Genomic DNA, 14,257 nt, shown 5'->3' on the forward strand with positions numbered 1-14,257 from the left:
ATACGTATTGTGCCTCACAAAGTGACAGTAACTAAAATGCTGTGCATGCCACGGTATCAAAGCTGCCTGAGAAATGGGGCAGGGCCGACCAAAATGTTGGCGTGGTTTGACTAAATACTCAAATGTTTGTGGCCATTACAAGGGCGATGCTGGAGGAGGGAATTATGTTTCTAGAACTATTTTGACATCTATGCCATAAAGTTGACCTGCTAAATTTTATTTGGCCTACGAATGTCTTGTTTTTAAAGGGGAACTTGTCAAGGGAAAGCAAACCCCACATTATGCCGTGGCAGCGAGATGAAGAGAGCGATGGCCAGGACCAGTAGGACCTCAGGTCATTGCAGAGGTGAGTCCAAATGCCTAGCTAACTGGACACAAAAACACACGTGTAAGTCTACTTTCACACTAGCATTTTTTTGCGGATCCGTCATGGATCTTCAAAGATGCTTCCATTACATTAATACAACCGCATGGATCTCTCATGAAAGGATCCATTTGTATTATGTTTTCTATAGCCATGACGGATCCGTCATGAACACCACTGAAAGTCAATGGGGGACGGATCCGTTTTCTATTGTGTCAGAGAAAACGGATCCGTCCCCATTGACTTACATTGTGTGTCAGGACATATCTGCAGCAACTTGCATCGGAGAACAATCTTCCAACTTTATCTTGGTCACCAGCAAGCTTAGGCATAAGTTTTGGCAGGCAAACATATTAGGCTCTGCTACATCTGAACCTATTTAGCTCTGCTGTGCTGATAAGATTAAATAGAAACTTTTTCTTTCTGCCATACTTTACTTTCTGTAGTCTGACTCTGTCTTTATCTTGATCTGGATCTCTATTTTCTCTTTGTCTTTTATCTTTATCCAGGGAACCTTTCCTCCTGGCTTCTGAAGCTCTTCACTTTTCTCTCTCTTGTTCCAGCAGAGCTGATGGTGCTCTGCTGGCCTTAGCAAGGCCCATCCAACAGGGATGAGGGCCTGCTGCACACCCTTCCCCTTACAAGGGGGTAAGCTAGATTGACTTCTGCAGGGCTCGTCCAGCAGGGAGGAGGGCCTGCTGCCTTCCCCATACAGGGGCTAAGCTCAACTGCTCCTCACTAACTAAAACTCCTCCCTCTCTAGAGAGGGCTAGAATGAAAAGCAGGTTCCATTCCAGGCAAACTAGCTCTGCCAATACTGCCGCCATCTGCTGGTGAACCAGGTACATTACACTTTAACAGTTGCGTTACAGGGGAAAAAAATATGCATATGATACAGGACCCCTGGAAATCAATACCTAAAATGACATTGGGTCAACCATAAGAGATAGTAGGGGCACAAAGAGGTGGTAATACCACTCTGCGGTATTACAGATCCGTCTTGCTCCGCACCACATCGCAGACAGAAAAATGCTGCTTGTAGCGTTATTCTATCCGCGATGGGAGCGCAACCAAACAGAACGGAATGCATTTTAGTGCATTCCATTTCGTTCAGTTCAGTTTTGTCCCTATTGACAATGATGGGGACAAAACTGAAGCGTTTTCTTCCGCTATTGAGATCCTATAATGGATCTCAATAGGGTTAGGGTTAGTGTGAAAGTTGCTTAACTTGAAGCTCTGGTGCCCCCGAAAATAATCAATTAAAGGGTCCCCATCTACAATGTGCCATTTATAATGCTGGTGTCTTATGGGGCAGCTTTTAGACCCCTTTTGGCATTAGGCTTTGGGTGTGATTCCTCAGGGGCAGCTTTTGGGCCCCCTCAGGTACTAAGTTTTGGGTTTGACTCCTCTGTGGCAGCTTTTGGGCCCCCTCAGGCACTAGGTTTTGGGTGTGACTCCTCTGGGAAGCTTTTGGGCCCCCTAGGCACAAAGTTTTGGGTGTGATTCTTCTGGGGCAGCTTTTGGGCCCCCTCAGGCACTACATTTTAGGTGTGACTCCTCTGGGGCAGCTTTTGGGTTCCCTCAGGCACTAGGTTTTGGATGTGACTCCTCTGGGGCAGCTTTTGGACCCGCTCAGGCAGTAGGTTTTGGGTGTGACTCTTCTGGGGCAGCTTTTGGGCCCGCTCAGGCAGTAGGTTTTGGGTGTGACTCCTCTGGGGCAGCATTTGGACCCGCTCAGGCAGTAGGTTTTGGGTGTGACTCCTCTGGGGCAGCTTTTGTGCCCCCTCAAGCACTAGGTCTTGGGTGTGACTCCTCTGGGGCAGCTTTTGGGCCCGCTCAGGCAGTAGGTTTTGGGTGTGACTCCTCTGGGGCAGCTTTTGGGCCACTTAGGCAGTAGGTTTTGGGTGTGACTCCTCTGGTGCAGCTTTTTTGCCACCTCAGGCACTAGTTTTTGGGTGTGACTGGGGCAGCATTTGGGCCCCTTCAGGCACTAGGTTTTGGGTGTGACTCCTCTGGGGAAGCTTTTGGGCCCCCTCAAGCACTAGGTTTTGGGTGTGAGTCCTCTGGGGCAGCTTTTGGGCCCCTTTAGGCACTAGGTTTTGGGTGTGACTCCTCTGCACCCCTTATCTACCCTCTATAGCTAAACATGCTCCAATAACTCATGTTAATCAGGACTTGTCCTTTACTTGTTCTCACATATGGAACAGCAAACCAAACCGGAAACGTAAGCTGCTTCATTATGACTAAATCAGCAAAGCACTAATTTCCTCGCAGAATAATCGGATTTTTTGGCTAAATAGTCATATCCTGGAGATATAATTAGAGGAAATTATTCTCTTCCATTACCTGCTGGAATGACCTGGGAGCTGGAAACATTGACGGGTGAGGGCACATTTAACAGTGTTCTAGGCGCACGTCGTCTATAGAGCGCCCGCCTATCCTATATAATTTTATCTGCCAGTCACCCATTATACACAATGCCTATTTACCTCCTCAGTGTTGCTTGTGGAACCAGTCTTCTCCTTCACACGGGCTGACGCCATAAACCTGTATTTTTGTCGATGGTGCAAGTGGAAGTTCTTGAGTCAATTGCATGTTCCCTCTGTATATCTTTTCAGAATTAACCCGTTACAGTATTCTACGGTTTGCGTTGTTTCAGGTTGCCTAGCAACTATTTGACATATTGTTTGAGTGACCACCCTTTCAGCACAGGTGCCTAAAGGGGTAGCCACCACAATCAACTGGTAGGATGGAGTTGTCCAGATGGGACATCCCCATTAATGGGGTCAAGTAAATAGGCTGCAGTTCCCTCCACAGCTGGTTGGCTGGGAGCACCACAGTACTGGGGAAAACAGGGAAGGGGTCATAGCACTGAATCTGGCTGCAGGCTATTAATGCTCAGGATAGGAGGGGGTAACAAAAGTCAGATCTCAATAGGCCCCTCCAATCAAAAATTGATGGCATGCAAAGAGTAGAGCGCCCCTTTCTAACAATGTGCTATATGTATACCTGGTTTGTACATTACTGTGCCACTAAATCGGCAGCCATTATCTGCTGGAACGTTCATATCTTCGTTTCATAGAGCCTAAGATATGTACGGCATGTTATTTTCATTTCTATGCCGCCACCTAGTGTCTAAACTGTGTTATGCCATGACATTATGTACAGGCAGTAGGACCTTTTGGTCACATCACCTCCTGTGAAGGTCCTTGGGACAGAAAGAGAGCAGGGCCAATATAAGCACATGTAGAGAGGCATCCGACATGCGCCTCAAGTGGTGAGGCAGCCTGGCCGCTGACTATGCCCTGTGGTATTAAGGTAGCAGTACTGAAGTAGGGTCTTAGTGGGAATAATGGCCATAAATTGGACAAGGGTGAGAAACCCTGAAACATGAAAGAATCATCTAGCCATTAAAATGCATATATTCCTGAATCTACCTAAAGTGCCATACAATATTCTGCAACTTTTTTCTGATCCTGTGCCTCCTGGTGAATACAATGCTAGAAGTATAGTGAAGACTGACACATAAGCAAAGCAGCATAATGACTTACTCTACTGTAAAGATATAGAAAGCTGATTGACAATCCATATGGGCAACACAACGGCTGCCACTAGAGGTTGTCACGTGCCATCTCATTAGGCTTCATTCACATCTCCGTTTCTTAAATCTGGTGGTCTGTTCCAGCAGAGAGACTACCAGAGTTACCGCATCCGGCAGAGCCGAACACCGCAGGGAATAATGGGATACGGCAAGCATGCAGCAGTATTTTGCAGGCAAAAAGTTGCCAATTATGCCAGGAACCAACCGGATCCCATTATAGTGAATGGGAATCTAGTGGTGCCTGATGGTCTTTGGATATGGTCATCTGCCAGAACGGACTACCGGATTTCCAATACAGAGGTGTAAACCTAGCCTTACCCATATAGGAAACCCAAATAATTTTTGAGGGAGGGTGGTTGCTCGTCATCTACAATTGATTTCTAATTCAGGATGAAATACACTTACTGTACCTATAGAGTGAAGCTATATAAGGCAGCGCCACTAATGACAGCATATTGCACGTATGTATAATTAATCACCTGCACGCTCATCTATATTTTATATCCTACATCATAAATCAGTTCATCAATCAAAATCCTAATTACTTCTCTCAGGTTAAGAAGAGAAGGAAATTGCTGACTTTTCCCGTACATTCAGTCAGGCAGCGCCTGTAGTTCTACATTTTGCAGAGGTCTAGGTTATACATTCTCAGGACGTAGCTCATACATTACAAGATACTTCTTCCTGCATCTTCCCAGTCTTCACTGAAAATCTTAAAGATCTGAAATCTTCCAAAGCTTCCAGTGGAGAATAAAGGTGAAGTCTCTTGCACATCAGAACTTAGAGAAACCACATTAGAACCGTTCCTCTCAGTCTCGTGGGCATGGCCACCACCTTGTCTACCTGCTCCATGGCTGTGGGACTTGGCCGGTCCAGGCCAACCAGCGTCCCTCTCAGTCTGCCCGGGTACTACGATATTTTAGGCAACTTCCCATGTGGGAAGGTACCTGAGCAATAAGTTCTAATTCACTAGTAGTGCTGAGCGAATCAAAGTTAACGAAGTGGACTTTGATCTGAATTTCAGGAAAAATTCGATTTGCCATGAAGCTGAATTTCCTCGCGCTTCGTGGTAGCGAATCAATTTTTCCTAAAATGGCGGTAAAAAAAAAAAACCATACTCACCTTATCCATTTGCTTGCACAGAGAACTTTGCAGCCATCTTGATTGAAGACAACAAGCAAAATCTCACTGTGATTAATGTCACCGTGCCCGGCCAGTATGATGATTTTGGATGTTTCTTCAATCAAGATGGCCGCGATGGCCTCTCCGCGAGCAAATGGATGAGCTGAGTATGTTTTTTGTTGTTGTTTTTTTACCCCTGATTAGGCCCTGAAAGGCCTCAATGTTAATGTCAGATGACGCGATCAGCAATGAACGTGGCATCTGAGGGGTTAAATGACAGGGGGTGGTGCGATTGCCGTTTCCCATCATTGCACCCGATATTTACAATGGAATGTGATTTGTGACGTGACGCTTGTTAATTTGCCTGTTCCATGTACTGACTTCTGCCTGACTTCTGGTATTGACCCTTGTCTTGTCTCTGGTTTGAGCCTGAGCTGCACTCCCCGATCTAGGACTGTTTATCAGATTGCACATACTCTGCCTTCCCCGACCTGGACCTGTCCCTGACTCTGGTTTTGCCTGATCCCTTGGTGATCTGCACTGGTGTCTCTTGATCCCAGTCAGCAGTCACTTGAAAGGGGATTACTCCAAGAGTTAGCGGCCTGATGGTTTCCCTGCAGCAAAGTCAAGATTTCTTTATAGGGGCTAAAGGATGAAGGCTTGTTGGGGGGGGGGGGGGGTGCACTTAGATAATACCCTGAGGGGTAGCCCCAAGTCAAATCTGTTCAAGTGAAATAGCAGATCCTCATCACCAAGCTGCATCTTGCTCTGTGTTATCTATAGGCAGACCACTGCTCCCCTCAAGGATCCTCTGCCAAGGCTGGTCATCTTCCTACCCCACACAGAGCACCTCTCTCTGTACGTCCTTCCCTTGACCCCCCCCCCCCCCATTTAGTGTCTCCCCTTGCCTTCCTGCTATCCCACTTGAACCCCGTCCACCACCTTATGTTTCCCCCTGCTTCCTAGCCCCCCCACCACCTTGTAATAAATCCTGCCACATTTTGTCTCCTCCCTGTTTCTTTGCATTTCTCCCGACCATCCTTGTTTTCTGCTCTCATTAAGAGAAGAGTCTTGCAGGTCTGATTCCTTTTAATGGCCAACAAAAATAAAAGCAGTGATGTTACATAGCAGCGAGCTTTCGAGACATCACCAGTCCCTTCATCAGAATTACTACAAGAAAGTGTGAAGAAACAGCAATATGTGTACGATAGGAACAGAGACCTGGGGGAAATGAAAGGACATTTGAAAAATGACAGAATATAAAAAATCTTGAGAATAAGTCCTTGATTGACATCATGTCCTACTTAAGGATCACCAGCTAAAAACGATTTTCCCAGATCCTCCCTAACCAGGTTACCGACAACCTCCAAATCTCAGAAATCTCACAAACTTACCTGTCCGTGCTCCAGCGACAAGATCTCAGCTTTGACATGACTATTACTCAGCTGCTCTATTCCTGTGTGCTAGTGTCCTGACTAATGGAGCACCGAGTCATGACCTATCAGGTTCTAATCCTGGGACCCAGTGCTCTATTTAAACCTCTTCCTGGCTATATACCAGTGCCAGTGATAGTCTTGTTTGGGCTCACTAGCTATGTTCCTGGTTCTTGGATTCATTTGGATTTGTTTATGCTTTTGACCACTCTCTGTCCCACTTGATTTGTACTGTGCATCCTGTCTGGTATTTGATCTCGGTTTGTCTTTTGACTATTCTCTGTCGTTATTGTACTGCGTTGTCCGCCTGGTTCTGAGCCATTTTCGTATAACTATCCCTTTGTGTTGTTTTTGTCTCTTGGTGTTTGTCTGTCTCTGAACCTTAGTAGTATAGGGACTGTCGACCAGTTGCGATCTTGCTACCTAGGGCCTGATCTGCAAATAGTAGGGAAAGTGGACTGGGTTTCAGGTCAAGGCTCACTGTCAGTGTCTGTCCCTACCTACAGACATGACATATTCTAAGGACAGCGATACAGATGAAAATAGAGATGAGTACTTCTACAATGGAAGTGCTCATATCCCACTGCCCTTCCACAAAAGCTGTATAGGAGGCAGTATTATAGTAGTTAGATTCTTGTACATAGGAGGCAGTATTATAGTAGTTATATTCTTGTACATAGGAGCAGTATTATAGTAGTTAGATTCTTGTACATAGGGGCAGTATTATAGTAGTTATATTCTTGTACATAGGAGCAGTATTATAGTAGTTATATTCTTGTACTTAGGAGCAGTATTATAGTAGTTATATTCTTGTACATAGGAGGCAGTATTATAGTAGTTATAGTCTTGTACATAGGAGGCAGTATTCTGGTAGTTATATTCTTGTACATAGGCGGCAGTATTATAGTAGTTATATTCTTGTACATAGGAGGCAGTATTATAGTAGTTATATTCCTGTACATAGGAGGCAGTAATAATATAGTTATATTCTTGTACATAGGAGGCAGTATTATAGTAGTTATATTCTTGTACAGAGGAGGCAGTATTATAGTAGTTATATTATTGTACATAGGAGGCAGTATTATAGTAGTTATATTCTTGTACATAGGAGCAGTATTATAGTAGTTATAATCTTGTACATAGGAGGCAGAATTATAGTAGTTATATTCTTGTACATAGGAGGCAGTATTATAGTAGTTATAGTCTTGTACATATGAGCAGTATTATAGTAGTTATATTCTTGTACATAGGAGCAGTATTATAGTAGTTATAATCTTGTACATAGGAGGCAGAATTATAGTAGTTATATTCTTGTACATAGGAGGCAGTATTATAGTAGTTATATTCTTGTACATACGAGCAGTATTATAGTAGTTATATTCTTTGTCAATTGTCTTTTTATTGAAAAGCATCAAGAAAAGCATAACATACAATGATGTATACATCCAGATTCTTGCAAACGATCATATCCGCAAATGACAAATGCATAGACATTATGCTTAAGACATATGAAAAGCATCAAGAAAAGCACAGCATACAGTGATGTATATGTCAAGATTGTTGCGAACAATCGTATCCGCAATTGACATATGCAAAGACATATAAAAGGTGCATTTTCCATGTCAAGGTCAGGAAATATTGGCAATTGACAATCAAAGTATAACCTGAGGTAGGTAAGGTCAACATAAACTAATAAGGGGGGGGGGGATACAAAATGTCCCTAGAACTGGACAGATACGGTCCAGGCAGTTGAGGTGCATGTGATGGATCCAAAGAGAGGAAGATGGTTGGCTTCTTCCTTTCCTGCTAATGTGTCTGTCACGACTATGAGGCTATTCATAAGGTTGTTATCTGCTAAAAAACCCTAAGATGCTGAAGTACCATTCACTCGCCTATACTCAACCCATGGGGCCCATAACTTCTTATGTTTCTCGTGTGTCCTAAGTTCCCACCCTGCCAGTTCTTCCATACGGTGTATATGATCTAGTTTGTTTAACCATTGAGAGACTGTAGGGGGGTCTTCACTCAGCCACTTTTGGGGGATGAGTAAGCGTGCAGCTTGAATCAGGTGTGTAGGAAGCTTGTTCTTTGATGGCAAAAGGTCCTTTGTTGGGAGCCATAAAAGGACCAGTTGAGGGGATAATGTCAGTTTAATGTTTAGAATTTCGTTAATGATCCGGGAGACGTTATCCCAGTATCCTCTTATTTTAGGACAGGACCAGAAAATGTGAAGAAGAGTGCCACCCTCCTCTCCACATCTCCAGCACCTGTCGTGGTCACTCAAGCCACTAAGAAATAGTTGTTTGGGGGTAAGGTACCACTGCGTGAGAACCTTATATGAAGTGTTCCTGGATCTTCACACAGCGGGAGAAGCCATGCGAGTGAGCGTGCATGCGGAGAATATCCGTCTCTGAGAAAGTGGTCTGAAGGTCGTTGGCCCAGGTGTGAACATATTGTGGGGTTATGCGGCGCTGAGGCGTATTCAAGGCCGTATATATGTTAGATATCAATTTGCGTTGAGGGGAGGGGGGGCTCGCTAACTTCTCGAACCATGTCGAGGTCAGTACACATGGTTTCTGGGTGAGTAGCTGTTTCCCAGCAGCTGTTATAGATATGAGGTCTAGGAAGTTAGCTGCCTTCCAAATCAGACTGAGTGGGTGTTGTTCCGGTAGGGTGCCGCGTACTTTCCCTATAAAATCGGCTGCGGAAAAACTTCTGAATCTGTGCCAGATCTGTGAGACCTGAGTACCTGAAGATTGGATAGTGTGTGGTATAAGGTCTGCTGGCATCGCACCGGGAGGGTTCTGTAGGAGCCCGTGAGCCTTATTGAGCTGTTTAATGACCAAACTGGTGCCCTTTAGGAGCACGTAGGAGTGCAGTGATGCATTGGATTGACCCCATAAAGCTGCTTTTTGCTGTTGGGTAAGCTGCACTAGTTCCAATTCCGTGCCCAATGTGTGATAGGCAGGGGAGTGGAGCTGCAACCACCTCTTCAGGTGTATGGCCCTGTAGTATGTTTGGACATCTGGCAGTGCTATACCTCCATGACCACGCCCCAGTACAAGCCTCTGGTGAGGAGCCCTAGCCTTCTTCCCACCCCACAAGTAAGTCGCAAATAGCCTACGGAGCCTTGTAAAGTACGAGTTAGGTAGGAATATTGGCAACATCTGTAGTATATACATAATTTTTGGAAGGACAAACGCTTTTAAGATATTTTTCCTTCCCATCCAAGAGGAATAGGGGAGGCGTAGTGATTGAAGCAGTTTTTGGACCTCTGTTAATAGGGGAGCATAATTGAGCCGAAATAGATCGTCCGTGGACGCGGAGATCTTAACCCCCAGATAGGAAACACATGTGGGTTGCCATTTGAAGGGCGTAGTGGTTTTTAAAATGGCTATAGAGCTCGCCGGGGCAGTAATATTTAAAGCTTCTGACTTGGAATAATTCATTTTGTAGTTCGATAGCCTACCATACTCCTCAAATAGCTTCAGAAGATGCGGGAAGGCCTCGACCGGGTTGGAGACCATGATCAGTAAATCGTCGGCATAAGCCACATTAATATATTCTGCACCGTTATCTCCTGTTTTCACCCCCCGAATATCCACATGCTCCCTAATAGCCTGAAGGAGAGTCTCCATGACCAGTATATACAAGGCGGGAGATAGGGGGCAGCCCTGACGCGTCCCATTACAGATGGGGAAGGACGGAGACAATGTACCGTTGACCCTGATTTTTGCGCTCGGGCCTTTATATAGGGACATGACAGCTTCCTGAAATCTTGTCGGGATTCCAAACCTCGACATTGTCCTTCTCATGAAATCCCAGCTCACCCGGTCGAAGGCCTTCTCCGCATCAACACTAAGAAGCGCTAAAGGGAGATTTTTCTTCTTGGCCCACTGTATTGCAGTGATCAGTCTACAGGAATTGTGGTTCCCTTCCCTCCCAGGAACAAAGCCAGATTGGTCGGGGTGAATGAGTTTGGGGAGCAGGCGACTCAGCCGTGTTGCTAGTAGTTTGGCCCAAATTTTTATATCTACGTTAAGTAGTGAGATTGGCCTATAGCTACCGCAGAGAAGGGGATCTTTCCCAGGCTTTGGGAGTATGGTGACTGTGGCCTCCAGAGATTGCTTATGTAGGGTTTCCCCGTTCAGGAGTGCATTGCACCACGTTACTAGATGTGGGATCAATATATCTGGGAATTTTTTATAATAGCCCACCGGGAATCCATCCGGGCCGGGGCATTTGCCCATGGGCATAGAGGTTAGCAGGGTTTTTACTTCGAGTTCAGTGACCGGCTCTAATAAGGTATCACCTTCTTGTGGAGATATCTGGGGTAAACTAAGGCCTCTCAGAAACAAGTCTGTTGCTTCTTGTAATGAAGGGTCTGGGTGGTCTGGGTCCGATAGGCCATAAAGTTGTTTGTAGAATTCCTGGAATTCCTCTGCAATATCAGCTGTTTTATGCAGCATACTACCATTTCTGGATTTGATGTTGGGAATAAACATGGAATCTCTCTTTTGTTTCGTGAGGGAAGATGTTAACTTAGATCCCTTGTCCCCATGGGAATAATGTTTATATTGGGCGTATTGGTAGGCTTTAGCGTTTTGGATGTTTAAATGGTCTTTTAGCTGCGATCGCAGCTTGTTCAGTTCTGTCTGAACTTTTATTGCTTTAGACCGTTTATGGACCGCTTCTTTGTCTGCTATCTGAACCAAGAGATCATGAATGATCTTTTGCTTCTCTTTCTTGACTCTGCTGCCTAAGGCTATTAATTCTCCCCGGATAACCACCTTATGTGTCTCCCAAAGTGTCGTCTGGGGCATGCCGGGTGTTGCATTTACTACAAAGAAGTCCCTTAATTTTTGTCCTAGGATCAAGGTATCTGCTTGTCTATCCAATAACGTCTCGTTTAGACGCCACTGTCTGACTGAGGCTGGTAAGCTGGAGAATCTAAGGGCAGCGGAGACTGGGGCGTGGTCAGAGACGGTCACAACACCTATGTCTGCCGAGTCCACCATATCTACAGCGTTGCTGGACAATAATATGTAATCTAACCGCTTATGCGATTTATGCGGTGCAGAGAAAAAAGTAAAATCCCTAGTATCTGGGTGGGCCAGTCGCCAGACATCTAGCAGGTTCATATCTGAAATGTATCTGTTTATACATCCTAAAGCTGACTGGGTTAACTGGGAGGAACCATCAGAGGCAGTCAATGATGGGATTCAACGTAACATTGAGGTCTCCCCCAATCAACCTAATCCCCTCAGCGAATAGCTCCAGTTTACTCAGAGTGATCTTGATCCAGCGTTTCTGACCACGGTTAGGGCTGTATAAACTGGCAAGCGTAACCTTTTGTGTACCAATGAGGCCCTTCACGAATATGAAGCGGCCCTCAGGGTCCGTCAGCTTAGATATCAATGTAAATGGTACTCTCTTAGAAATAGCAATACCCACCCCTCTCTTTGCCTTTTCAAAAGCACTAAAATACCAGTGCTGGAAGTATGGGTTTTGAATTTTGGGTATATGAGACTCTTTAAAATGCAGCTCCTGAAAGAAGCAGATATCTGTGTTATTCTTTTTTAGCAGACGGATGACCTGAGAGCGCTTTTGTGGGGTGTTAAAGCCCCTAACATTGTACGTTGTACATTTAATGGACGACATCATTGCAAGAATAGGGCAACTTTGGAACCGAAAATTCCAGACATGCACATTTGACCGTATCTAGGGGGTGAACAGAAAACTTCACAACTAAATACTCTGTCAACATGACAAATAGTACTGTGTAATGGCCCCCATGCCAGCAACACTGCAGCAGGTCACTTAGCTGCAGTGAAGCGGGCGTGAGCAGCCATGCAATTAGGCACATGTACCAGGTTTGTGCCAAGATAACCCTGGTAGGTGGGGGGGGTACAAAGTGGAACCATTTACTCATGATGGTATCCAAATTGCGTCACCCGCTGAACTGGTGCGAAATAGCACCGTGTACATTTGGTCCAAACAGTTCTGCATAAAAGTAACATTGACAAGGCAGAATATCTACCCTGCCGGCACTAACAAGAACAGGAGCAATACAATTCAAGTGGTATACAGGTATACTTGCGGAATTATGGCGAGCAAAAAACAAGTGGAAACCTTCCCCTCTCTGGAGATTGCGTAGAGACGCAGTAAAGAGTCAGCAAGGACTTCAACATAGTCTCTAGGACTTCAAGTGTCTCTAGACCTGTGCTGGTTCCTCTTCTTCTGTGGGGCTGGAAGCCATCCTGAAGCCTCTGGAAGTTCTGGCAGCTGTGTCCCAATCTCTGCAGACGGCAGCCATGATGGCACATCTAGTGGATCTGTTTGCAGCAGCTCCCAGGCTGCCTGGAGATCTTGTGGCAGGCGAATGGTGCAGCGCTTCCCATCTATGGTGAAGGTGAGGCCAAAGGGGAATAGCCATTTATATGGCACTTTGTGGTGGCGCAGGTGGTCAGTGAGGGGCCGCAGCGCCCTCCGTTTATTCAGTGTGGAGGATGCCAGATCCTGATAGATGGAGATCTTAGCACCTTCATGCAGGATTTCTTTCTGATTTCTGGCAGCTTGCATTAAGGCAGCGGTATCCACATACCTCAGGAGACCGCACACCACGTCTCTGGGGTTCTCCTTCTCTTTCGGTTTCGGCCTGAGCGCCCTGTGGATGCGTTCTATTTGAATATCGGCCGCACTGGAACTTCCCAGGAGTGAAGAGAAAATGGCGCCGGCAGCTTCTGGTAGGCTTTCATGAGGGATGCTTTCAGGTAAGCCGCGGATCCGGAGGTTTTTCCTCCGATTCCTGTTCTCTTGATCTTCAATGAGGGAGTATGCGGTATCTAGCGAGGCTGCCAGAGCCATGGTATTATCGCCGGCCGCTCTGATGTAATTCGTGATGACCGTCTGGTCATGTTCCAGCGTTTCCACCCTCCCGCCGATGTGTTTTAGATCTGCCTTTATTTCTTGCAGGTCCTGTACGATTGGGGTAAGGGCCGCTGTCAATGCCTGTTGTATAAATCTTCTGGACACCGGAGCGGTGCTTAGAGGTTCAGGGCTTGTCTCGAGGCTTGTATCCTCCTCTCCCTCCGATTCCCTGCTCCATTCATCTGCTTCCGGCGGCGCCATCTTAGGACCGGCCGGTGCAGGAGCTGACGGTTTTTTGTTGAGGTATTTCTCCATGTTGGAGGTTCTGCGCTCCGGTTTGCAGGCTTCTGGTTTCTCTCCGGGCATATATCTGCCAGCTTTCCGCATTCTGGGGTGGTTTGGACCGCTAAATTTACCAGTTAGCAAGGTGGTATGAAGGAGAGCTCTCCTACATGCGTCCGGCCAGATCTGCAGCCAGGCTCCGCCCCTATAGTAGTTATATTCTTGTACATAGGAGCAGTATTATAGTAGTTATATTCTTGTACATAGGAGCAGTATTATAGTAGTTATAATCTTGTACATAGGGGCAGTATTATAGTAGTTATATTCTTGTACATACGAGCAGTATTATAGTAGTTATATTCTTGTACATACGAGCAGTATTATAGTAGTTATATTCTTGTACATAGGAGCAGTATTATAGTAGTTATATTCTTGTACATTGGAGGCAGTATTATAGTAGTTATATTCTTGTACATACGAGCAGTATTATAGTAGTTATATTCTTGTACATAGGAGCAGTATTATAGTAGTTATATTCTTGTACATAGGAACAGTATTATAGTCAGGGCTTTTTTTCTGGCGGAA

This window comes from Bufo gargarizans, chromosome 3, assembly GCF_014858855.1.
Source record: "Bufo gargarizans isolate SCDJY-AF-19 chromosome 3, ASM1485885v1, whole genome shotgun sequence".
Taxonomy (NCBI): domain Eukaryota; kingdom Metazoa; phylum Chordata; class Amphibia; order Anura; family Bufonidae; genus Bufo; species Bufo gargarizans.